At 39.0% G+C, this 23,557-nt stretch overlaps 1 protein-coding gene across 4 annotated transcripts in view; it reads left to right on the top strand.

Annotated features, from left to right (window-relative positions):
* The first annotated feature begins 2,605 nt into the window (after positions 1 to 2,605).
* Positions 2,606 to 23,557, top strand: part of nlgn2b (neuroligin 2b) — a 52,491-nt gene continuing 31,539 nt past the window's right edge. For 3 of the 4 annotated variants that reach the window (XM_026373160.1, XM_026373159.1, XM_026373157.1), the window contains exon 1: positions 2,606 to 2,949. The gene's annotated coding sequence lies outside the window, so the exon portion shown is untranslated. Of the gene's footprint in view, positions 2,950 to 3,912; positions 4,029 to 23,557 lie in introns of all 4 variants that reach the window. The other variant, XM_026373158.1, reaches the window with a different exon arrangement.

Here is a 23,557-nt window from a genome sequence, read left to right as displayed (position 1 = left end):
GTGTAATAATGGTGAGCTCGTTGTGGCAAAAGGGTGGAAATGCTGCATTGACTAGAAGAACTATGACATGAAGAAACCTTTCTTTGCAATGCTATACTAATTTAGGAATTGAACCCAGTGATTATTATCACATGACTGCAGTGCCCCTCAGCTCTGCAGTACTTTAGCATCTTTCAGCTCATTGTTTTGGTTTTACATTGTGCAGCTTTACTGTTTCGGTTCATTCTCACTACTTCACATCAGCAGGCAGTAGTTTTCTACAAAAAAGAAAAACCTTATTCCCCCACTATTTGCTAACTGTCCAACTCCAAATGATTTGTAAAATCTGTCCATAGGGAAGCATTCAGCAGCTAAAGAGACAAGCGTTTCTATTAGGAGCCTGTGGAGAACAAAACTGAGTTTGAAATCAAGTAGTTATTGTTCTTGCGTCCATCAGGGGAACACAGACATTACTCAAAAACGTAATCTTGCTCTGTAGGTACTGGATGTATGACTAAGCAGCTGTTTGCTAAAAAGTTTGCCATGGCAGCTTAAACGCTTACATCAGTGTTTTGCTTCCTGCTTGTGTTTGCTTCCCCCAAGTGGCCAAGTCAATGAATGCAAAGTTGAATTAACACTATAGTTGAACTAAAACGGTAACTATAGTCCATTCCAATAACATAATATTATTGTGCTGTGATATACAGTAGCAAGAAAAAACTATGTGAATTTGTTGCATTCATTTTTTTCATTAAATGTGATCTGATCTAAGAGTCAAGAGTATGAACAAATATGATGTGCCTAAGGTAATAACACACAAAAAAATCTGATATTGCATGACTTTATTAAGAACAACCATAAAAATCTCATAGTGCAAGCGGAGAAAGTATGTGCACCTGTTAGCATAAGTTAAGAAAATTAGTTTGGAGGTGTGGAATAGAGCTGCTTCGACTGACAAACAGAAAGAGCTTTCAGAGGATCCACAATCAAGAGTTGTTGATCTACAGCAGGATACACGAAGAAAGTTGCTGCTGACTAAAAAGATCACCGCTGCACACCTGAAGTTTGCCAAAGTGCACATTGACACTCCACAGCAGTGTTGGCAAAATGTTTTGTGGACTGATGAAACTATACTGAACTATTTAGAAAGAACCCACAGCACTACATTTGGCATAAAAAGGTCACTGCATATCATCATGAAAGCATCATCCCAACTGTAAAGTATGGTGGAGGAAACATTATGCTTTGGGCCTGTTTTACTGCATCAGGGCCTGGTTGGGGTGATTGGGGGGGAAATGAATCCCCAAGTGTATAAAAAAAAAAAAAAAACAGAATGGTTTGAGAAAAGCAAAATCCACCTTTTGGCCAAGTCAAACCAGACCTCAACCCAACAGAGATGCTATGAAACGACTCAAAGAGAGCCACACATGAGACGTCCAAAGAATATGACAGAGCTAAAACGGTCCTGCAGGGAGAAAGGGCTAAGAGTCCTCCTGAACAATGTGCAGGTTTCATCCGCAGCTACAAGAAGAAACTGGTTAAGGTTATTGCTTTTTCCACTAGCACTGTGAGGTTTTTGAGGTTGTTATTATTTTAGGCACATCATATTTGTTAATATTCTTGACTTAGATGAAGATCAGATCACATTTTATGTCTAATGAATGCAGAAAACCATTCCAAAAGGTTCACATACTTTTTCTTGCCACTGTAGCGTCTTCACATTACTGGCCCATCACTACTCTATATTTTGACATTGGGAAATGCAACAATGTGGGGGACCCCCCCCCACCCCCACCACCACCACCACCAAAATAAACAAACAAACAAACAATGTGACGTCAGCCCGGTGCAGGTCCTCGTGTAAAAGCACCCCTAACGCTAAACCCCAAAACCTCTGCCTCAAATTTCGTCACATGACGGTTCCAACAGAGCGAGCGCACGTCTACTGAATCATGCGTCGCAGCTCCTCGTCATGACAACTTGCAGCGCGATTGAAACATTGCAAAGCGGTGTCCTGGGAGAGAGAGAGAGAGAGAGAGAGAGAGAGAGAGAGAAGGAGAGGGAGAGAGAGAGAGCCGATGAGACCGCACTGAGAGAGAGGCTGTTGAGGCGCAAGCCGCGGGATCTCCTTCAGCGCATGCATCGGGCTTCAAAATCCCATCCGAGCATCCTCATATTTAAAACACGCATTGTAGCTACTGTTCCGAAGCCATGAAGGCTAAACGGAAAATCCCCGCGCTGTCTCTCACGCCGAGCTTCTGCTTTCTGTTCAGAGCACCAGAGACCAAGTGAAACCAAGTGGGAGCACCACGCAAGCGCGCAAAGGGGAGACTGGACACCTGATTTCGTGGGGTGTCTTTAGAGCTCTGTTTCGCCTTTTGAGTCGAGCAGTTCGTGCTTTCTGCAGGCCTCCGCTGTGCAGAGGGGGCAGATGCCGTGGATTATTATCAGCATGGACAAATGGGGGGAAGAGGACAGCTCGCTGCGTTGACTTCTGAGGCAACACGCAGGGTCTCGACGCTATAGCGTTACGCATTTATTTTACTGTGAGTGCTTTCCCACCCCCCCTCCTCCTCCACCACCACCACCCCCCACCACCCCCCCTCTCTCCACAGTTTGATTTATACTCTCTGCTGCATCTCAACATCATCAAAGTCAAATATCTTAGGATAAGACACAGAGCAGGGTGTGTTGTCAGAGAGGGATGAGAGGAGGAGGGGGCAGTGTGAGGTGTGCTTTTTTTGGAAAAGCCGGAGAAAGACGGACGCCGTGAAGGTGTACTGATGTGCGAGAGCCTGCGACGCGTTACTCTCCTGAGAAAGAATCGCGATCGGGGAAGAAATGGCCTAGTTAAAACCTCATCGACGCACGGACTGAGGATACAAAAGACGAATCGCGTTTGGATGGACGGGCCATCATCATCGTCATCATCACCCTCATAATTCCCGGTGCTTGCATCGAGTGTTTGAGGTAAGCCATATGTTCACCACCACCTCTTAAACGTGACTAGAGATTTTTTTTTTTTTCTTCCCCCTGTCAGTCATGGGTTTTATGTGTGCGCAATCTGTGTGCTTTGGTGACTTCGCACATTGCGCACGTTATTCGTCTCAACGCGCCGTCAGAATCGGGGGGAATGAGATTTCAATGTAAATCCTCGTATCACTTTGTTGCTATAGCACACATTTTCTTCCTCTGAGTGGGAGCCTTCCTGTTGGCCTTGCCTGTTGATAAGCCATCACATCTTTACACGATCAGTAGCCTGTCATTTTACCCATGCTGCTAACGAGATAGATATTCGTGTCATTTAATTGGAATCAGCTAATCATACATGCTGTCAGTCAGACTTGCTGTGCTGCTCATTTTTGGGCTCAAATTGAGTCTGATGGTGAACGTATAGATTATTTTAATAATGTTTTTTTATTGCATTTATTAACGGCCACTTAATTAGAAACCTATGCTTCTGTGCAGGAATATAACTCATCTCAATGAGAGTGTGCGACAGGCCTCAAATTCTGAAGATGTCCTCTCTAATGAACAAACCCACAGCAGATCTGAGACATGCACAGTATGCACAAACACACACCGAGAGACACACTAAGCCTGTGCCCTAGAAGATGCAGATAGGATTGTGAATTAAATGCACACACTCTGATGATCCAGGGAAGGCTCCATTAATATTCAGTGGTGGTTGGGCAGTGTTCAGTTAATGGCAGACAACAGGACCTCTGTTCTGACAGGTCATGGATGAGAAATGGTATATTTTAATTTTTAGGGAATGTATTTTTTTCCCCCCACAGATACATTGCCTGTAGCTAGAGAGGAGTGACATTTAAAACCAATCAGAAAACCAATAAAGTGGTTTTGTAGACTTTTGCAGAATTTCGTATTGTTCTTGTTCATGTACTGTTGAAATAGCTGTGATTGCTTTCTTAGGCCAGCATCGCGTCACCTTGGTTACTGGGTTTTGGAAACTTATCCGCTATATCAGAAAATGGATGAAGACAGGGGAGCTTGCATATGTGGACATAATAAGCCATATGTTTGTCTGAGTGAGTGTGTTTCTACATCAAATGTTTTTTTTGCATTACATGTAACAGAAAATACAAGTTATGAAGAATCTGGCTGAAATAAATTGATATTATGTTTGTGGAAACATTTACTACCTCAACTTACAAAATAATAATTTAAAGCTCTCTATCTGAAACTTCTTAGTCTGTACTCTTTTACTTTTTGTCAGCATTGCATTTTTTTGCATTCATTATTAAGTGGCCCTGGAGGATTTAGTGGCAAACAATAATAAAGGATGACCCCTTTGCTATACCAAAAAGTGTGGTGCAGTGACATCATACGCATGCTGTTATCAACCAATCAGTGGTTAATGCATATTTGTGGATTTGTTAAACGTGGTTTGCCAACAGTTTTAAACTTCAGGAAAAGATAGTGTGACTGTCACCTTTCCCACATGACTCTATCCAAAAACCTACAGTGGAGGGGAAGCATACTGTGACGATCACAGTGTTGTTTGTTTACAAGGGAGACATGGAAAAGATAAATTGAATAAAATAGACAGTTTAATGGATTGGATGACAACGTGAAGTGCGGATTTACAATCCGGAACTAAATGTGTTAAGTGTTAATGTTTAACGAAGTGTGCCTGGGTGATACGTGGGTGTGTAAGGTGAAGGGTCCAAAATGTTCAGTGCGATATACTCCCACAGATTTCTTAAAGGACGAAAGTGTTAATATCCAATCGTTGTTATAGAGTTGTCAGAGAGAGAGAGCGTTCGGACGTATGACATATTGGTGCTGATTTCCATTACCAAGGCCTAGCATTCAAAAGGGACCATCTTCTCATTTTCTTATGTATGATGCTGTCCCAACATTGAATGTATTGTAAGCCTCAAAATATGGTCACGAATTGGACTGCAGACAGTTCACTTCAAAACAGTGCATAGTTATTATGTAGAACATGAATTTCACAGTTGGCGAAATGGTCCTTTAGGCTGCCCTCTGATGCTGCAGGGCTGTGTGGCTGAATTCAATCTGTCAATTTTAAAAGCAAAATTTGCTGTTAACCGGAGTCAACTAGCCTTTCTGGGAGACAAAATAAGCTAATCTAAATCTAACTGCACTGTAGCTCCCTGACCTGCAGGTCGTTACATGCTGTATGAACACAGGCTGCTTGCGACACCCATAGAGTGTGCTTTGTGAAGTTTTATTTGTTCCATTTAAGCAGTCATTTGAGTGGAAAAATTGTTCAACCCGTGTTTTAGTATAGTAATTTACTGAGTTTAAGTAATGCAATTTGCACAGAAAAGTAGTGCTAAAAACAGTGATTCATCAAAACAAGTTTATTGTTAATGTAATGTAATGTTCCTCCTCTTGCATTTGCATATTTTAATTCAGCTTGTTTATCTCTATTTCCACCAATAAAATTGAACTCAACATCCGGCGGACTGGTCACAGTTCCTGACACCATCCATTGTAGTATAAATAACGTCTCACTCCTTACAAATTAGACTGTTGACAGAAAATCATGTGTTCCACTCTTAAACCAGCTGTGTCCAAGTACATGTGAATAAACCCTCATCACAAAAGCATCACTAGCTGCACTTTATCATTATGCTACCATCACATCAGCAGGCAACATTGAAAAAAAGTGTTAATAAACAAGTAGTCACCTGGCAATGACACATTCACACTTTGGAAAGTGTAATAAAATTCTGTATTCTTGTATAATCCAGTTACCCTCAAAGTGCCTTTGTTGTCAGTCATTGCTTTAATTATCCGTCAGATGTGTACACAGTGCAGTTTGACGGGAGTCCCACCCAGTTAGTAAGCACATAAACCAAGACATGAAGCTCAAGGAAGTCCAAGTATTACTATGGCCAAGCACAGATCAGGATAAGGGTATAAAAGTATTTCTCAAGCTTTTAGTGTTCCCAAGAGGCAAATACGTCTACAGTGGCCTCAATAATTGTGAAACAAAATAAGTTTGAAATTATCAGGACTCTTCCTTGAGTCGGCTGCCCGGCCAGACTGAGTAACATGGCCACAAGGTAGAGAAGGTGACCAGGAGCCCAATGGTCCTCAGGCCTTGGTGACAGTAACCCAAAGCATACTCAGATGTAACTTCAGGAAGTCTCAGACTGATCTTAAGTGGTTCAGCCAAAGCCCAGACCTAAACCTTATAGAACATCAGTAGAAAGTCCTAAAGATGGCCGTTCACAGACATTACCCAACCGACGTGATTGAGCTTGAGAAGATGTGTCTGGAAGAATGAGATAAAAAGCCCAAATCTAGATGTGAAAAGCCTGCAGAGTTTGTCTGGTGCCATAGGTGCTTCTATAATGTACTTCATTAATGGTTTGACTGTTTTGGGAATTGTAGTTTAGATTTTTAATTTGTGGACATTTCTAAAACCTATTTTAGACATAAATGAGTCCAGATTTGTGGACAAAAATTGTGTATATATATATATATATATATATTTATTATTATTTATTTTATATGAAGGGGTCTGAATACCATAGAGAATCTCTGATTCATGATATGTTTCACAGATAAGGTTGGCCTGATTTTCTGTTCTTGGAAAAAACATTATCTTTGCAGGTATATATATATATAAACTATATATGGTATATCTGGTGAACTCAGTCTAGTGTTGTGGGACATTAGATTGCTAAAGTGAAAACTTGTGAGTGAGTTGATTATGGAAATTATCTCAATAAAGGCCAAGTCACAAGGTATAATTCTGATCCCAATCTCAGTGTTCACGCTATATGACTAAAGCATTGAACCTTACAGAATTTAATTGAGACGCTACTTGTGCAGCATACGCACAAATATGTTGGGACCAAGGGCTCCAAATAGAAATATGAAGTGTTGGATATTATATTTATATTGCTTACATACTGTTATTACATGTTTCTTTATAGATGCCTCAGTGGTTTCCCTGTCTTTCGTTTTTAATGGTGCAGCACTATATATTATAGACTAGTCCCTTAAAAAGAGTGCATGCTTGTGCACTTCCAGAAAGTGCACAAGTGCAAGTGTGGATCAAGCCCTCATGCTTTTATGGTGCTTTTAGTTTAGGACCATCAGTCCTTAGATATGTATGACAAACACTCTTGGAAATTGGTGATTTCTGTTTTGTGACTGAAAGGTTTGACATTAGGACTGATGTAGTGAACTTTCTTGAGCCTTTTTCCGCTGACTTGCTTTCATAGAAGCTGCACTGTATGTATAGCACAAAAATATGCGGCCAATACCACTTAGAATTTGTACCGTTATCATCTAGTTAAAACAGCATGGAAATCCAACAGTATATTTGCCCAGCTTGGAAGCGTGGCAACTGTTACTATCCATACATCTTCTCACCATATGACTAGCCTAGTTTCTCACCAACCTACGGCAGCTTTACATAAAATATTTACTGTATCCTGGGTTAAAAGTGTAGCTGCTGTAATGGGGGCTTAGAGATTTCAATTTCAGTGTGAGTGTCAGAGAAAAGGGAGGTTAAAATGACCCAGCTCTTAGTCACACTACAACCAAGAAGGAAAAAAAAAAAAGCAGGAGAATACCTTGACCTGACCCATTATTTGTTAGCAAAGTAAAGTTGGTGAAAGGCCTGTGCAAATGCCATGGTAACCATCTTGTGCAACCTCCTTTGAACAACATCATGTAATAGTCATCCATGAGATAAGCCAGGATAAGTACTGTCCTATCTTGTACAGTCTGGGAAGAATATCACACCAAACCCCATTATAATATCTGATAATTTAATGTGTCTTTTATAAGTGGCATAGGCGTGACCTTTCCTGAATTGCACAGTTCCATCCTTCAATTCATCAGACGTGATCCATTAAGCAGCTGTAACAGTTAATTCTCTGATGTTTTTTTTGGGCAGTGATATAGAAGCTTGAGCATTCATACATAGCATGTATTCTTTAAAAAAAGAACAGTTTCTTTCAAGCAGTGGCAGTGTATCATCAAATGACAATGATCATAATTCACCTTGCCTGTGACACAGCATATGCATTATGCCGCTGGTGCTCTTTAGAAAGGTGTGGGCAGTGTTTACATGAACTCTAGTCATAGAGAGTTGTATCTACTTGATATACTGTATTGGGATGGGAGCCCATTTGCTATTAATTAAATGTCATCGTTTCTACATTTTCAGATGGGAATATGATAGCCAGTTTCATTGGCTTGGGATATAGTGAGGAACTTTATTGCCTGAGCGAATCTGAGATATGGTGCTAAAGGAAATGTTAATAACCATGCCCCCCACCTACACTGTCCCCGTAGCACAGACGTGAACTGTCGCTCTGTGGAAAGAACACCCGAATATGTGCTTGGCAGTACACTCAACGTACTGTGCTAAAAAGGACATTTTAATCACAGACAAAAAAAAAAAAAAAGACATTGATACACCATTGAACGAAGAGAAGAGAAAAAGAGACTGTAGTCCGCGTTTCTAAGAATTGTCTGGATAATTATCAAGAATAACTGAAAGGGACAAATGTCTTAGGGGAACTTACAAGGTACAAGGCAGGGAAAGTGTAAGGAATTCTTAGGTAAGGACCCTCTACTGGAGGTAGACCACAGCTGGGATTTGAACCCCAGTCACCACAGGGAGGGCGGGGATTTTACCACTACACTATCCATCCACAATAGCAGTACCGTTACAATTATTCTGTACTTTTGCAGAGGTGTGTTATTCACATTAGACTGGGTAAACTAGAAAACCTTGATTGCAAAACATATTTACATATAAAAATTGCTTTTTTTGGTTGTTTTGGTTTCAATTAAAATGTTTGGCGTTCCCAATAAAACTCTGCACTGTACTTGACATTTAATCAACTAAACACTAAGATAACTGATCTGATGAAGCCATTTGCAAAAATCGGGCATTACACAAGTCTCCGATAATCATTTTTTAAATGAAATGAAAAAAAAAAAAAAATTTAACAATTTTTTTTCATGGCATCTCCTGTTAGGGCTACTGAGGTGTGTTACTTCATCAGGAGGTTTGAGTCTGGTTGTCTAACAGGGACATATTGTCCACATGAAACAAAGGTTTCATGCTATGTACACCTGAATATGTTAGAAAACACAGAATATTCTTATGTAGTGGGTGCAGTTTTATGATCTAACGACACCAGGATTAACCACTACCAATCTGGAACAGGGTTACTAATCTTTATTGATGCATGAATGCATAGCAGCAAGATAAAGTCGTGTTGTACATAAACATTTTGTAGTAATTTTCAACTAGTTATTGACATATATTGTTGATTGTTGGCACTCTTTCAATTCAGAAGGCCACTACTAATAATGTATCACCCTTAATCTTGGTATTTTGTTCATAATTTGGGGTCTTTAGATGAGTCATTGAAGAAGGCTGTTATTATCAACTTTTGTTAATTCCCATGTTTGTTCAAATAAACAGTGTGTGCATTTCAGCTCAAATGTCTACTAATGGTGGAAGAATTGTATTTCAGTTACCATGTTCTCGAAAGGTCAAAAACTCCAGTTTAAAGGCAGTAAACCTTAATGTTTATCAGCGGTTGTAAAAGGTTGGTCTGTTTCACAGACAGTTGCAGAATCAGTAGGCTGTTGCAAATAGACTTGAGTTGAATAGAGTTGAGCAAATGGATTTCAGCAGCAGCCTGCAACACATAAGCTGATTTATCTGGAAAATAATATGACATATTGTTTTTTATTTTAACTATTTCCTATGACAGTCTTTTAATGAAAATCATCTGTGCTGTAATTAAGTAGGGCTGTCAATTTGACAAAATGAGACAAATAAGACGGGTCAGTACAATATAATTTTAAACGTTGATGTAAGTTTTTGTTAATTTTGTTGAAGCAGAAACTCACTTCAGTGGTTTAATGGCCCAGCTTATACACAAATATGATGAATTCTAGCAACTAGCAAGTACTTAATTGATAAGCTTTTGTAAACATAGGGGCAATTTGGGCTTTGGGTCTTCTTATAGTGCAATAGATGCACATTTTTCCCCAATTTTGATATTCTATATTAATCCCATGAAGGAATCACTTTTTGGAAAGCTGCCATTTTAGGACAGTACAACTTGGGGGTTTAGTGCTGTTGAGGGACAGATAATTTAATATAAATGTGGCCAGACACACAACTGGGCTGGAGTTATGAACAGGATGGGGGGGTTACTATATGCACAGCAATTCATTCTCACATCTTCCCAGATCGAGAATCGTGATGAAATAGATCAGTGGTCGGCTACCCTGGTCCTAGAGAGCAGTAGCCCTGCTTTTTTTTTCAACCATCTTCACACTTATAATTTCTAATTGGCCTAATACACCTGATGCATGTAACCAGGAGCAAGCAAAGGACTAGGGTTGCCTTGCTCTGACCAAGATGGTGAACAGCTTTACCTGGGTAAGCTGATAGCTAAGATGATTCACAACAGCATATTTGTCTTTGTGCACGGCCATTTACTCTGCTTTAGTAATTTTGCTCTGATTGTTCAATATGTCATTCTGTGTACAGTTGCTGAGGAGCAGGGAACTGTCAGTCGTTGCCAGTTAGCAAAGCAAAGTTGAACTTGATGTAAATAAATCACTCCGGTGTACTCAAATGTTGTGAGCACATCCAGTATTACAGCTATTGCTCTGGAATTAAATTAATTTGCTGCAAAATTGCTGGTGCCATGAGGCAGACTGTGTTGTCTGTGCCTAATGAATGTGGGTTGCCTGAAAACAATTTTAAATCTGTTTTTGGTTTTTGTAATTCCTCTAAACTGTATGTCATCAGTAGTTAGGTTTGGGCATTACGACAAACTGTCAAATCACAGAGGTCAGTTGCAGTGAAGGCTTTTGCGAATGTATATGAATGCCTGTGTGAGTACGATCAACGGATTCAGGACAAATCATTGCAAATAGTCCGGATGCACTTGTTGAAAAATGCAATTGAAGGTCCTGGAGCAGCATTTCATATTCTGTATGGTGTAAAATCTGTAGCAGAAGCAATGACATGAATAGGTGAGAGTGTGAGCACCTAATCGCCTTGTTTTAATCTGATAGGTGATTGTAAGAGTCACCTGATAAAGATCATCCGATGACATGCGGAAACCCAGTGCCCTACCCGAACTAACATCATGCACCACATCTATACCGAAGTACAGGAGTCCACATTTGACCCCTAAGCAATTAGGAATTCAACTTTATTAATATATTTTGGGTCCTGTTTATTGTTGAGTTCATCTTAGGACTATATATTGTCAATTTACTGTGAGGGTTCAGTGTCAGTTTATAAAGGCAGCTGCTGCTGATAAAGTTTATGATGCAAAGACTGAATGGTAGAAATTATAATGAAGCCACAAAGTCTGTCAACATTTACTGAAACCCAGATTGGATTCCCTTCTTTTATTCAGCTGACCTCAGAGCAGTGCCAGCGCAGGACAGCGCTTAACAATTTTGAGCACAGAAATAATTTTAGTCGCATACATCATATAAGTCTTAGCGCTCTACTTAAGCTTACTTACACATGATCAGCACAGTCAGCCCATCTGTCAAGGTACACTTTCCACTGAACGTGACAGTCCTCTTAAGGAAACGTTTACGTTTCAGCAGCTGTTGTGTGTGTATTGTGGCAGCTTGAATAGCATGGCAAAGTAAACTGTAAGTGTTTACTCCAATGAATTATGATCTTGAGTCAAAATTCCCCCCAGTGTGAGAGAATAAAGTTGAGTTATCTTCCAGGACGTGTTGCTGAACTCCCTGGGCCCATGAGCAGTGTGTAGCTTTAGGACCATCTGCATGACTTGTTCACGATTGTATTATCCATTATTGTGATGATCCGTGCTAAAACTAGAGCACCTGCTCTCTCCAACAAATATAGAATTTTTATAATTAATCTTCTGTTCTGCCATGCTTCCTCTATGGTATGTATACAGTATAGATCCTGAAAGAACAGCTTCTCCTTTCTTATCCAGTACTTCCCCATGGCCAGATTGACGGTTATATTAATAATTTTCACCATGCATTCATTGGATTACGCCAGATTGTAACAACCCATGATCTACACCATGTGTTGCATGCATTAACATCCATTAATACAATCACAGATTTCCCTGCCTGTTGCCATAATTACTTGCATATTTTCAGTTAGAGTTAGATATTTGATATATACTGTATTATATTGGTTTTGTAAACAGTCTACACTGCACCAATTGTTGATTGGACAGGAACTGCATCATTGGACTGTTGTGAAAAAATAATAGATTACTTTACTATCAACTTGTAATACCAGTATCTCTGTGTGCTTAATGGGCTTAAATAATGAGGAAGAATGATGTTGTGGCAAATAAACTATGCTCAAAGTACTGTACTGTTATGGTCATACGTCTAAACAACTTGCAATTTTAGTCCTTAGGATTTGAGCCCTGGTTGACCTGGTAACCGCAAGAGTGATCTAATAGAGTGATGCATATCAGAAGAGAAACCATAAAGAAGTCAGTTAATAGTTGAGCTTTCTTGCATCATGTAGTGCTGCGCGTGGCACTGCGTGTTGGTTACCGACACAGAAACAGTGGTGTGCAGCCTGTTGCCAGTAGCTCCTCATCGTTCCATTATTCCCCCGTAGCAGAGCTGCTGTCAGAAAATGAAAGCTTTTAGAATTCTTAATGTAAAATTGGAGACAAATACATTGTGTTTTTTTTTTTTTTAGCATCTTCACCATAAAAACGACTTCATGTTTCATAAACACTTTTTGTATCAGTAGTAGTAGGAGGCTCCTTTTTGCCTTAACTGTTACTCATTACCAGACTGAGTTGATAACAGTTATCAATATCAAACAGTATCAAAAATGGGACTTGGTTCCATGAAAATTGCAGGCATTATAAATTATTCAAGGTTAGGGAAGAATGTGCAGTAGTTGGGTAAAAACATTCGCCTGTTTTATGGTAGGCCTGTAGCTGCAATCAATAAAAAGACAAACGTTCTCCTCCAAACAACTGTGTTAAGTTTTCCTTGTTTTTTTACATCAAAATATTGTGGATCACTTTTGTCTGAGCTGTTTTTTACGTAATTCAAACTATAAAGCAACAAGACAACTTTACCTTTTGTGAACAGGAAAAAAAAAAAAAGCAATTTGTTATTCTTGGGATCCCCTGTCCATATGCAGCAGTAACTGTATTTACACTGAAAGAGCTCTTGTGGTTTATTTTCAGAGAAAAAATAAATGGCAGCGTGTTGAAAAAGAGGGGAAAACACTATGTATGTTATCCCAGCCTTTCTGAAAATGTTTAATTATTAATGTGTTTGGATACTCAGAACACAACTGGACTAAAGTGCATCACCGCAGCAGTTAGGGAGCTGGGTTTCTCCAACGGTGAAGGGCACAAACTAAACAATCCAAACAGATGCGAAATACTTAATGAAACCAGAATAAACTTGTCAGTGTTATCATTTCATTTCCGAAATAACTTCAAGCATCTGCACTGCAAAGGCTAAAATAATTCCGCTTCACCAACTTGCACTTGCCCTCCACTTCAACCCAAGGAAGCTCATTTTACCTCTTAACTCTCTCATGCATGATATATTTTATATTGTAGTGAAATTTTTCCCACAGCAACGCAATTCATGTTATTTATTGATTATTGGCTCTCGCCTTTCAGCCAGTCGCTCGCCCACCATTCATCTGGTGCTCCACCTGACCCCAACCCTAACCAACTCCCCACCACCAAGCCCTAAACATAAACGGTGTTATCAAGATCCTTTTGAGTGGTTGGACATTTTGAAAAAAAGTAAACACCAATTTGTGAGCAGCTCTTATCTGTTACTATGCATGCAACTTTACAGTGCACTGTAGTCTCATTTCACCTACACTACATATCCCTCAGTATCACTAAGACAACTCTGTGATCATCTTTCTATTACACTTAATGCTTTTTGATCTAAAATCTTACTCCTTCACTGGTGCACTATTAAAACTGCAGCTTTCTGTAACAGTGAATATTATTGTGTAAATGTGCTATACTACGTCAACCATGTGTGTTTTTATCCAGCCTAGTTTTTTTTTTTTTTTTGCACTCACATGATCTTATGTAAGAACGGAGCAGGTGTGGCTGACATGTGTCTCTCAGCCATACACTCTCAGGATGCTCCTTCAAGCATACGGCATTGCCACAGGGGAGTGTGGGATAGCAGGTATGCTATAAATGCCTAATAGAAACACATTTTGACAACAACCTAATGTAAGCAGATGCTAATGACTTTGTCATTCACAGGATGAAATAAGAATCACTCTCTCTAAGTTATTTTTACAGTAACTGGATGGACTTGTTTTAGTTTTGATAATGTGATACGAACAATGCAGGGGCATGCTTGTTACTGTGACAACAGAGACTGCAGTAAGAGTTCAATTAAGCATGGGCACAGTTCAAATTAAAGTGATTTCACCCAGCAGGGGTATGTTTGATTAGACTGAGAGCAGTTTACATAGAGAAGACTTTGGCACCAGAAGTCGCTGAGACGTTTCAGGCATTTTGTTCAATATGTGTTGTTGTTACTTTGAGTATACAGGTATCTCCTTACACATAATGCAATATGTGTATCAATGCATTCATTACATTATGTGGGTCTTCCACCACTTACGTTCTGTAAATAAACACTTCAAATCCTTGTTGGTATCTTTTTGACAATATAACACATTTTATGTGAAGAGAATCAGGAGATTTTAACCAGGTGATTCTTGCATTAGCCCCATTGACTCAAAGAGAGAGTTAATATAACAAATAGAAAAACTTGATTAAGGTCTTAATTAGTAAATAGGACCATTAGTGCAAACATAATTGTTCTCATTGCAATATAGGTCTATGAGTTTCCACCTAAAATCAATGTTGATCCCTTTTATACTAAAAATAGCTTCATTGCTTATCTCCACTTAGTAATAAATGGGTAAATATGTATGTAGGTCACATCTCCTTGGTAGAAGATTCTTTTACCTCTTGAGTCCAACATAGTTTCTACACCATCCAGCAACAATACTAAAATCTGCCCAATAATGTGTAGGTCCCACTTTGCTTTCAAAACAGATCTGACCCCTTGAGAGATGGACTCCACAAGATGTCTGAATGTTTCCTCTGGTATCTGGCACAAAATGCCACAACATGTCCTTCATGTTCTGTACGTTGAGAGGTTGGGCCTTTATGTATCGGACTCTCATAGTGCATCCTGGTGCTGTCTCTTCCCTGGGTAAATGATGCACCAGGCCGTTTACATGATGTCAAAAAAAACTGCAAAAAAAAAATGTAGTTCATCAGACTAGGCCTTCTTTCATTGGTCCATTGGTGCAGTTCTGACATAGGAATCAGCATGGGAACCCTGACCAGTCTGAGGCTGCGTAGCCCCCTACGCAACAAGCTGGGGTGCACTGTGTGTTCTGACTGACTAACTTACTTGTATTTTGTGTATATAAAAGGAAATATAGTTTGATGTCTGTGAAAATGAGGACAAAGGCCTGTTTACAAATGTGTTACATCACATTTATATTGTGGAATATTTTCCTATGCCTGCTGTATTCAAGACTTCAGCTGCTCAACAGTCTGTGGTAGCTGTTATCTCTCTTTCTGCTCTTCATGATGCACCATATATTTTCAATTGAAGACAGATCAGGAATGGTGGCAGGCCAGACAAGCACGCACACTATGTGGTCTATGAGGTCATGCTGAAATCATGATGGCACAACTAGCATGAGTGGAAAGGGAGCAGTATATGAGAGACATGATAAAGGTCCACTCAGCAAAACAGCAACTGCTACCCTGTCTTCGCATACTGTTGTTATCCGGCCACTTAAACCACACCAGAGCTGCAATGCTGATCCAATGAACAAGGTGAGAAGAAGTATGCTTTTTAGCATATAATGTGGACAAACTAATCCTCCATGAGGCGGGAAAAGGGAAAGCTTAAGGCTTAGTGAGCTTGCAATCTGATTACGTCTTATTTGGTTTATTTTATTGGAAAGAAATTGTTCATTTATTAAAATGTGCATGCTTCTGTTCAAAGTTCTCTCACGAAGTTTGCCGCTAAGTGGTGAGCCATGGCCGATCTTATACCACACTGTGATATCCTTGCCTGTTATCATTTAACTGCTAATAATGTAATTATCCAGAATGGTGTTAGTTAAATATGTTATAAAGTTTTGGGTCATATTCTGTCTCTGCCCCGAATGTTTAGAGTTTTGTGTTAAAGGCATTAAACTTTAAATGTGCTTATAATTACAAAATCCCGTTAAGTTGAAGTAAATCGACAAATGATGAGTTTTTATTTTACTAAGTTCCAATTTTAATGGAAATTGCATTTGTGAACAAACATATGAAAACATTATAATGTATTTTAGGCCTTGGCTTCTACTGCAGAATTACAGTAAATTGCCTGAGTTTCTCCTACAACACTACTGAAATTGAACTGTTTTGAAAAGAGTTGTGAGGGAAAGGTTATGGCACAATGGCTGCTGTAGACAACACAGTTGGAAGGTACGGGGGCAGAAGCCTTCAGGAGATATGAAAGCATTATTTATTTATTTATTGATATCTTGTTGGTGTATTGTAATGTAGAAATAGGACCACAGTAGAATGATTTTAAAATTTGACATTTTTTGGTAAATCTATTTAAACCATAGCGTTGTGCAATTGTATGCATATGTGCAATTCATAATAAAAGCATTTTATTAGATCTTTATCAGGTTTCATTTTTAATTGGCAGAACATTTTACAAACTGTCTTCATGGCAGAGCTTTGAGAAAGATGATTAGATTGTCAGCTGTAACTTGACACACACCAAACCACTTAACCATGCACGTCACCCTGTTATCGGCTCCTGCCTCTGTTTTCGCTATAGCAGTTTTTTCCCCTGCTCGTCCTTTTTAAACCATGCTCTTCTCCTTCCCTATTTTCACCTCATACTTCACTTTTTCATTCAGCCTTGCAACTGTGCACTTTCCTCTCCTTGCTGTTATCACAATCTCGGTTTTGTGGTTTGAACTTAAAAACTTATAACCAGCAGAAAGATGTGGAGAAATAATGTTAGACCCAATCTACTGTATAGTAACAGACACAAGTTGTTGTAACCTTCACTTGAACATGTTACAGTATTTCTAAGAAGTTGTTTTACGTTAACTTATTTTTTGCAAGAAGCCAAATAATGTGTTTCTTCTTTAAAAAGTAAAATTGTGTTACTTAATAGGCCTCTAGTTAAAGCATTGCTTTAAGTTGTATTGTATGTAGTACTAAAGCTTAAAACTGCAAATATCCCATTCATATTCTAATAATAATGAATTGTTATAGTAGCCATCACTTTGCTTTTGTGGCATTTCACATCCCATTAGTTCTCCAAATAAAGAAGGTGAGATTTGCTTGTCAGTTAGATGTGGCTTTCACAGTCGGTAATGAATTAGTCAGACTTTGGCATTGCCAGAGAAATGTTCATAACACACCCACATAAAGAACATGAGACACACACTGACAGTGTACTACTTAGGAGCACCTGCTCGGCCGATACTGTAAAAGGTCGACAACACACAACTCTGTTGTTGTCAACCAATGCTCCGGCGTATCTCCTTCAAACTAGACGTTTTGAAGTATGGTGCAAAATTGTGCCAGATTATTATGTCTCTGGCTTTGTGTCATTGCTTTGCAATGATCGTATTTTAAAGTAGGCTGAAGCAGCGTCTGGCTCATGGCGACATTCAGACTTTGGAGTTTCCTGTCAGCCTGAGCTCCTCGGGCTCTTTGGCTCTCATTCAGACTGGAGTCAAGAATAAAGCTGATTGCAGCTTTGCTGGGGGGGGCTTAGCATTGTACGTGCCCGCCTGAGGAACGCGAGCTAGTTAATTCAATGTTATCCTGTAAATCTCCTTTTTTTTAAATTGCGCCCCTCTAGACATGCTTTTATGTATTGTCTTCATCTTTGCAACTACCTTTTTCAGTTTTCTCTGTATTTCCTAGCTTGAAAAAGATTATCATCAGCAACATTATTATTTATTTGAATTTTTCTCTTTCTTTTTTTACCTTTAATCAGCGGAACATTGGGCAATCAGGTAATATGGCTTTGCTGCCATCTCCGTTTAACTTGGCGGGTCATTGTATTTTTTTTTTTAAATTAGCACGACGCTTGAGGCAAAGCAGCTGTCAGACGGCTCCCTCAAACTGTGTGTATCGCCCACAGACACCTTTACACACGCTAACACAGCTAGCACTTCACCTAGATAGTCGCTAATTAGTGTGTCACCAGATTGTGCACACTACTTGGCTTCGTTCTGACACTTAGATTGAACAAACACACGACAAAAAACAGAGAAATAGAAAGGAACAGCCACCTTGAGGCAGCAAAGCTCGTCCATGCTAAATTTTAAGGATGTCTGGCTGGTCGCCTTCAATGTATCTTGCTCTGATCATGTGTGGATGTGGAGAATTGTAAGATTAAGGGTTTTGCAACTACAGGTGTACGTGAAAAGGACGGTGGTGATCAACAGCAACACATTGACTTTCAGGTCCAGCAGTGTTGAAGGGCGTTTTGTCTAACACATCCTTTCTGCTCCCACTGCTACTGCTTTACGATCCCTGCTGCTGCTTTAATAAGTTGCATTGATGCTTCATTAAGGCCACTTGCAAACTGGCCTTAATATATATATATATATATATATTAAGGCCATAAAAATATATATATTTTTTTTTTCCATGCAGCAGTGAATTGAGGAAATATCATGACATTTAATTTGCTTTGCCCTGTGTTTTAAATCAAGTCAGGATCAGATGAGATGTTTCCAGTCATTTCTTGGGTTAATTGACGTTATAATAAGTGTACAGTGATATTTCCTCGTGGATATTCCCACATTTTGATGCAGATGGAGCAGCCATGGTATCTGATGAGCTGCTCTTCAGAGTCTGAGGAGCTTATGCTAAATACAATGAACTGTGGGATAATGCTCACAGTCTTCATCAGCGCTAACAATGCAGTGGTTCTGTGCAATTATGGGGTCGCCATGAAATTAACACGGTGACAAGAACTTGCAACTTAAAATGTTTATTTTCTCTCAGACAGATTAACCTTAATTTGGATATTGCTGTCCACAGGATTGCTGCAGAGAAATCAGGATGCATTTATTCTCAGAATCCAGAAATCAAGCTCGCATTTGTGACTGTTCTCAGTGAAAGCAAGTTATTATTAAGTTCACAAATCAAATCGTAGCAGACAGAAACTGCTGTGATAGCAAAATGTAATGCGAATAGTCAGTTTATGTCTGACGCGACTCGGAGCGGCTAGCTGACTCTGGCTAACTTAGCACATAAAGAGCTAGCTACCACAAGAGGGATAGCCTGAAAAACAAAAAACAAAACAGTGTACACTGATCTGATCTGCTGTATGTTTGTGTTTGTTTGGATGTATGTATGATCTCTTGCTATGAGATGTGAAGATGTGAACAGTATGTAGATTCTATTTTATTCAGTGTGTCCCAGCCAGAGAGCTAACTCTAGCTAACAGCTGTCTGCAGATATCAGGCTGATGTCTTGTCAAAACATACAGTGCGGATGAATTATTGAGCAGACTTTCAGTTTCTGTCCCGTCTGTGCTCAAACTGATCATTAAAGTGGATGTGCTGTACTTTGTTGAGGCATCTGCTGCTGACAGTTTATGGTTATCTGTATGGGATAGCATTTCTTTTTTTTTTTAAAGATACTTTTACTATTCTTGCTCAGCTGTTTTGCACTTTGTAGGTCTACAAACAAAGAAATCTATCATGTTTTTGTCATCTTGCATTTCCCAAGATAAATCCTTGGTCCGCTGTTTTAGAACCAGGAAATTTAGTTATAGTTCACAATTTGGTCCATAGCGTTCATTTAATTTTAAATTGTGTTACTCTTACTTGTTGACTACGTGAATCCAACTGTGGAATCTAGTCCCAAGATAAGATGATATTATTAATGACAAAAGATTACTTACTTAAAATTAAATATTTTTTTTGTAGTAATAAATCTAAAATTGTACCACGAAACCAAGAAAAGTAGTTTTTACATTTTTGCATTTCCTAAAAATCGAATATTTGTCATTAGGGCAGTGGGTAGATGATACATTACAGTACAGTTACAGTACGGTTACAGTTAATTAGCTGCCTTCACTCACGACAGTCCTGTCAACTATGACTAGTTCCACTTTATTAAAAGGATGTCATGACTCCCGGGGTGATCTTGCCCTGGCTTTCATTTAGTGAATCTAACAGTTGCATCTGTCTTGTTTGTTAATGAGACATGAGAAGAAAAATGATTTGTCCGTTGAAAGAGACAATTTGTCAGTAATTGCAGCAGCAGCAGCAACATTGACTGTAACACACAGTTCATAGAGGTAATTAAGGTAGGCTACTGTAAATCTTCATAGCCATTTTTTATTTAGACTATAGGAAAATAGACTTTTCACAGTAGACAAAATTGAGCTAATGATAAATACTATTAATATTCAGTTATTGCTGACCACAATTCTTCATAATGTTTGTTTAAAATGTACATGAAGATACAGCATTAATGAGACTGTTAAAGTCTGCTGTGGTTTTTCATCTCCACAACTGTAAAGAATATATTACAAAATAAATGTGTATCTTCTCAGAAGGTTCAACTATGATCCTATTACAATAATTCTAATATGATTTAAAGCTTGAATGACACAAAGTCTGTCGGATCTCTGCCTATTACAGTCTGGGGCCCTCCCCTTGTCTTTAGAGGCTTCAGTCTTCATTATGCAACATGTCAAATAGTTAAAAGACAAAAAATGTTTCAGGGCCATAACTGCTTTATCTAATTAAAAGCCACGTTTTAAATCAGTTGGACAGTTTGTGACATTCTGTTTTTACCAAATAAATCCAGAAGTTGGGACGTAAAATTAAATGATGACTGCTCAGAGTTGGTTTAATATGACTTGACTAGTTGGGTCTCAAGGCGAATTACTCACACATGATCCCAATTGACAGAAATAGTCTGAAACTGCCCTACCAGTAGCTTGTTTTAAAATAAACTAAATGCTCACTACTGTAGGATGCTTAGACCCTGTTTCCTCACCATTTTCTGTGCATGATACAGATGTTACAGTTGACAAAGGAGACGTTTCCAATCATGTCTTTGGAGTAAATTCATTCTTATATGCTGCACTTTCCAGGAGTGCCAGCCATTTCTTTGCTCATCTCCTATTCCTGTGTTACCCACTGCACCCTGGAAGCCAGTACAGGGAGGCATTGGGGCCTATTTTGGACAGCTTCAATGTCTCGTTTAAAAAGATGAAGAGGCCCTTTAGCTGAGCTTACATATGCAGCCTGACAACTCTAATCTTAGTCCTGGTTTCAGGAGTGACTCCTCTGTTAGCCTCTGACTTCATCAACAAGACAACTTATTCATCTTGTCAACGTTAAAGTTTCAAGGGAACATTAAAGCCTCTTAACATCTGTTTTAATCAAAAACTAGATAGATTGTTTATTGTACCTGCTAAAAGAACCGTTCCCTCATTGTTCTGCAGGTGTGTTCACTCAGGTATCTGTGCTTTACACTGAGTGGTCACGGCCAGGTTGGATGCAAGTTCGCTTAAAGTTGAATATTCTAGTAAAATTAACAAATGTCCACAGTTTTCACAGACGTAGCCTTAGATACATAAGTAAAGCAAAGCAATATAAAATTTCCATACAAGCTTTTTCCTCAAACACCACCATTTTGCAAACGTTTTCACCATCATTCAATTAAAACATGCTTATAAAAGTTTCACATTGGCAGAGATGCAATACCTTGCCAAACAGTTTCAATTGACAGCGTACCTATTATATAAAAGCTTACACCAGCCTTTGTGGTATTTGTGTGTCAGTGTATTCCATTTCATGTGTGATGCACACGAAGATGCACATTCGATGCTGTTTCAGCTCACGGATGGTTGACATGAACAGATGTTTGGGATGTGAACAGTACTACTATTTGTAAGTCACATGTGAGGGGTTGAGAACAGACCAATCTGTGCTTACCGTTCAGTCTCTACTCACATGCAACATCTGATGCCTCATTGGATTTTACGTGTGCGTGCATTTGTGTGAAGTACATGCAGGGAAGCGAGCGATACAGAGATCAGTCTGACAGGCTACAGACACTTGACCTACAACTACCTTATGCTCATCTCATTTAATAAGAACATACACTGTGTGCATCTCTGGAGCTACTGTGAATTTAGATTTTTGCTCTGACTTGTATGTTTTTTCACTTATTGAAGCAGAAAATGAATAAATACAGCTTTACAGTTTTAAATTCAAAATGTATACATGAATATGGCAGTGATGGTAACAGTGCAGCTGCTACAGAAAAGAAAATCCTATTCTATTTAAATCACAGACTTTAAACATTGCTTTCTACACATAGTGTATGTTGTATAGCTATTGATTGGTGCGTGTGGTATTTTGGGATTTCAGTCTGATTCAGCAGTTTTATCCCATCCCCTTTATGATCATTCCAATTTTCAATACTATTGATGGTTTGTAGTGAGTTGGCTGTGTTCAGATTTGAGACTTTGTTTTTTGTTTTTTTGGCTTTCTTAAGTATTCTCTATGAAGTAATCTTTTGTGGCTTATTATTTGATTTCTTGTCGAGGGCAATATGAGAAGATCTATGAAGTACTTTTCTTAAGGCCAGCAACCGGTTCACTTACATTAGACAGCCTAACTCTGTCCGGAGGTAATAGAATCCTCCAGCGGCTTCTCTAAATCACATCTCCCTAGTAGCTGCTTTAAAGCTAACAAATTAAAACTGGAACTATTTTTATACATGTATGTCTAGTATGTCTAGAGGTCTTAGGGACTAATAGTACATACATTTTTTAAAATGTAAATCCCACCTAAGTGACCTTAGTAGATGTCTATAGCATCTTTGGCATCAATCTTGGTATGGAACCAACGTGTACTCCTTGAAAAACTGATTATTCTTTTATTATTTCTCATTAAAATACTAAAGTATAAGAAAAAATATATGATTCTTAATTTATTTTGCTCTAATGCCAATTTAAGAAAGTGGCTTCTTTAACTCACACAATCTAACCCCCATTACAGTGAGTCTTTGAGCAGTGTGTAAAGACTCATGTACTGTGGATAATTCACATTAATCTTCTTCTAAGTTAGATTTTCAGCTTGACTATGTGTGCACGCTAACTTTCTTGATGAGAATGCAGGGTGTCCTCACACAGATCTCCTCCTTGTAGAGTTGTCATAAGGTGGAGTCACTCAGATGGCTTTAATGAACTGAGTATTTTTCTAGACAGCTTGTTTCTATCATCTTCTTGTGAAGCAGAGCACCACTCACATCACTAACTTTGAACATCCTGTAATGTTGCATGCCATCTTTCTGCTGTGTTTTACTGTCATCCCCTGTGTCTTCTAGCTGGCAGTGGAGTGTGGATATTGCAGGGTTGAGGGTGGAGGGATGAGGTGGCATTCAACCAACAGTTAGCGCCACATAAAGCCTTTATCACACCTAAACGGCTCTGTCTCCCAAAGTCAGAGTGCGATAAGCTCTGCCTG

The sequence above is a fragment of the Anabas testudineus genome, chromosome 14 (genome assembly GCF_900324465.2).
Source record: "Anabas testudineus chromosome 14, fAnaTes1.2, whole genome shotgun sequence".
Classification (NCBI taxonomy): domain Eukaryota; kingdom Metazoa; phylum Chordata; class Actinopteri; order Anabantiformes; family Anabantidae; genus Anabas; species Anabas testudineus.
This window is presented reverse-complemented; position numbering and strand designations above follow the sequence as displayed.